Source organism: Ruditapes philippinarum, unplaced genomic scaffold, assembly GCF_026571515.1.
Source record: "Ruditapes philippinarum isolate M1 unplaced genomic scaffold, ASM2657151v2 ctg10990_1_1_1_1, whole genome shotgun sequence".
In the NCBI taxonomy this organism is placed as follows: domain Eukaryota; kingdom Metazoa; phylum Mollusca; class Bivalvia; order Venerida; family Veneridae; genus Ruditapes; species Ruditapes philippinarum.
In genome coordinates this window covers 35,870-40,284 of record NW_026863185.1, presented here as the reverse complement: position 1 = coordinate 40,284, position 4,415 = coordinate 35,870, and the positions used below count along the sequence as shown (strand labels likewise).

The following is a 4,415-nucleotide window of genomic DNA, read 5'->3' as shown; positions in this document are numbered from 1 at the left end:
AAAATTTTCGCTTTGGTGTAAACGTAGATAATCCTGTCTGAGATGCATTAGAATAAAACAATTATTGACTAGAGTGCCATTGAATATGATGTGATATTCACTAGCAGAAAGACATATTGACCTCGGCTATGGCCTCTGTCAATTTTTCATCTGCCGATGAATATCACATCATATTCAATGGCACTCTAGTCAATAATTGTATATAGTAATATATATCCTCCTACATTGTACACGAGTCCAGACCCTTTAATTTTAGATTCTGCCCTTTGTTAAAAACTTAAAAAGTGATATTCTTGATGAAAGAGCTTTAACTTTATGCAATATCATTTGAAGTCAAGCTTTAAACATAAATTTAAATTTCTAATTTTCCATAACTAGGGTAAGGGTCTGTAAAAAAATATTCAATTAGGGTCATCAAAACTGCTTCAAGGTCAAAGCAGGGAGGTACACATGTAATTTTAAAGGAATATTATTATATTCTATGTTGTAAAATTAAAAAGATAAAGAACTGCATACTATAACTTCCTAAAATTACTTAATGCAAAACTATGCTAATTTAAGTTAGACTAGTTTTGCACTGCTGATTTTTTGTTGGTTGAAAAAAAAAATTTGTGCAAAACACATACTAAGTTGACTTAACCTAGTTTTGCAGTAACTAATTTGATCAGTTTGACTTAGCATGTTTACTTGAAATTTAAATATAATCACTAATACAGGGAATATGTTCAAAATATTTTGAGGGATAAAGGGGTGTTTGATTAGCTTTCAGAATTTATAAAAAAGTCCATTTTGGTGAAATATAGACTTAGATGAGTTTTGCGTTGAGCCATCGACATGTAACAAAAGCAAAATTTCAAACATTCACCCAACATGTGAGAGGATGACTAAAACACACAAATATACTCAAATATATTATGCAAAATAACTACTGAACAACAAAAGGCATCATTATACATCAACAGTTTAAAGTCTGCTTACATTTTATTTTCACTGAAATGAATAGTTAGTAACACAACCAGAAAAACAACTTCAAACACTAAGCAACTTCAGACAAGTAAACAGTTAAGCCACAGTATACCAACAAAATTTAGGTTCACAGTATTCATTTTTTATAGGACATCTATGGGGAATGTCTTTCTTGTGGACATTGATGCATTGCTCATAAACTGGAAGTACAATCCTAAACTTTGTTAACAGTTCTGGATTTCTCTGTGCTTCTGGCTCATCACAATGGGCACAAATATCTGGTCGTCCAATGTTGGAGGCACAGTAAGGTAACTCCACGTGAGATTGGCATGACATCTGCAGTCATACAAACACTCTCCCTTGCAGAGCATCTCCTATGAAAACAGACAGAAGGCTAGACTTTATGCAATACAGATTTTGCCAAAAATGCAATTATTTTAACTTTTTTTAATTATACAAACACCATGGGAAATATGTAAGAAAGAATAAAATCAGGTTTCTACTTTCAGTTGATTATGTAAAAACATTTTGACATCACTATTTCAAGAAAATAAGCACAACAATGTGCAATACCAATACTAACCATCAACTGTAATGACTGAAACACAGTTGTAATCAAATTTCTCAAGGTTGTGTTTTAGAGATCATGTTTCCCTGTCAATTTATTCTTGGAGTAAATACACCTTGGTTTATCCGCATTCAGTGCCTTGCATTTTGAGCCACTAGAAGACTATTCTTAAAGCCCTGCAATAATGAGAAAATGTGATAAACGAGTGCTGAAATGGTTCAAATACTAAGACAGGTGGTACTGAAAACAATAAGATTAGTGCATTTGCTGGTTGAAGAAAATGATTATTAAATAAATACTGGTACTTATAAATGAGTGAGTACATACAAGAAACTTTATTTATTTACAAAAACTTTATTTTAAGTCGATTACATGAGCACTCGGTAAGTTTTTAACCCAAACCAGTATTTAAGCATACCATAAGAACGTCCGATTTTTTTCGGGTAAAAATCCTCGACGTCATTCAACAGATCGACCCATGCCCAGACAAATTCATTCTCGTGGAGGTTATTTTTCAACAAAGTTGAATAAACGTAATAATAAATGTTGACGAGATGATAAAATACTCGTCTTCTTGAAGATCTTCTAACTTTCGTTTTGCAAACTTGTAACGGATGTGTACACAATCGACTTTTACCCGGCGGTACTTGATAGTCGATACACGTGACGAATAATACGCGGGAACCAGAATACTACACGCCGTTATTGAACGGATATCGGTAAAAATATGCGGCACCAAAAAAAAAAAAAAAAAAAAAAAATGGTCGGCGAGAGCAAATAAAATTTTTCGGAGCGCAGCGTTTTTTTAGGGTCGGTCGGGAAATTTTCATCAATCAACGGTCATTTATTAATCAGATAAGAGTGACAGATTTTGACCATTACAATTACATATCTTCATAGCCCATATTGTATCAGCTGACAGAGTAAATATTTGGATACAGTCACTTCATCCGAACTAATCCAATTATCACTAGATAAAATCATCCAATCATCAACCATCGTTTCAATGTCATTCAATTATCAGCCTCCATGGAATTTGATACATGAATTATTTCTATAGCACTAAAGTATAGTAAAATAGAGTACAATAGAAAATAGCACACTTGAGGTAGACATGGAGACTAGGGGAAACCTGTTTGATTGGATTGATCTGAAAGAATAAATAGAATTATTGGTGGGCTTTAAAATGAAATGATTAAATGCTTTGTAAAATAGAAGAACTGGTGTGTAACAATGACTGTCTGATGTGCTTTTAATCATTTGAATTACATCTGTGAATTAAAGGTCCTGTGAAGTGAACATGACAATTTATTATGGCAACTGAATTAAAACAACTTGCCTTTCATCTCTGTGGGGTTTCTATATAGTTACCAGGGAGTCAAAGATTTAGAATTCCTGCATGTGACACCCTGTTGTTTGCTACTTGCCTTTTCCCCTTTTCACATTAATTTCAGTTTTATTTCTTTTAATTGGCTAACTTTGACTTTTACCTAAAAGTGTAAAAAATGGGCTATGAAAAAAAAAACAACAACAAATTTTGCTTAATGTATATATGCTGTAAAAAAACCCATCTGAAATAGGAAACTTGTCTTTGATGATTCAGCATGTTCCTGCTATAGGGATGTTCCATTTATGTTCAGTTGAACTACAAAAGAAACACATGTGTCAACTTTAACTCTAAATGGATGATTGACAGTTGTCAATACATTGTTAATTGAAATGTAATTAACATGGCAAAGAATTGTGGGTAAAACAGGAAATGCTGTCAGCATGTACTGCTTTAGAGACCAAACATATTCTGGTTGGGCTTGTTACTGCACTTTTAGAAATGAGAATTGAAAGGACGTTTTTTTTCTTTAGTTGGATGACGTTATTAGGTATGTAGTTTAGACCAGCAGGTGGTACAATGTATGTGGATTGAACAATAAGTCTGTATTGTCTATGGTTAAGGCTGTTTCATGTGTCAACTCATTAATGTTTACATTCTAATGAAATTGTCAACATAATCTATGAAACATGTTAAAAAGTAAATATGCCAAAACCAGAGAAAGAATGCTTTATAAAACCTTTCATTGAATTATTAATTGTCAGTCATTTTTATGTACCTGGGCGACCAAATGTTTTATTTTGGTTTTATAAGCAGGTGGATCTCTCTTGTTCCAGGAAATGTATCATCAATATTTTGCTCAATAATTGAAGAAAGAATAAAAGGCAAAAATGGCAGGTAAATAAGTGCTCTCCGCCCCACATTTATGCCTCAAATAGAACAGTTTGGTCACCAATAAATAGAACTCTGGGAGCTTTAGGGCTTTGTGAACTTGACAAGTGAACATTTCATTTAGTTATCATCAGTTAAAACAATTATAATATGTGTGAAAAGATTTACTTTTATCTGTTGTTTGAGTTTTATTTGAGCAGGACTTGACCTGCTTTTAATGTAACATTTTTAATAAGCCCTTAATTACCATGCTAAATATCTTAAATAAACTTGTCCATCTTATAATCTGGACTAAAACATTCATCGTTTTTGGGTAAAATTTTCAGATATGTGCTGACTGAAAAGCAAAAGCAAAAAGTGGAGACCATGAACTTTGAATAGTTTGTCCCTGGTCATAATGAGTTCAAGTCTTGCAAAGAAAATTGAATCTGTTAATAAGGAGTGGTGGAGTAGGGGGTGGGGGGCAGTATTACTAGATTAGCTTTTAATTATTTTTATATGAAGAATTTTTATAAAGAATTTCTGGCATATTATATTATAACCCCTGGCATCCGTCCATACGTCTGTCTGTCTATCCCCACTCACAGGACAGTAATTATGTGGCTAGAGGGACAATAGGTAACTGTTCTTTCTCTTTGATGTCATTCATTCGTTAATGCTTTT

General features: G+C 33.0%; 1 long non-coding RNA gene across 1 annotated transcript; it reads right to left on the bottom strand.

The window, feature by feature from the left end:
- Positions 1-838: 838 nt before the first annotated feature.
- On the bottom strand, positions 839-2,303 carry LOC132721410 (uncharacterized). Its single transcript, XR_009624459.1, has 3 exons — positions 1,953-2,303; positions 1,550-1,710; positions 839-1,340 (listed from the first exon to the last, which is right to left on the bottom strand). It is a non-coding gene; the product is annotated as an uncharacterized LOC132721410 (long non-coding RNA).
- Positions 2,304-4,415: the final 2,112 nt, after the last annotated feature.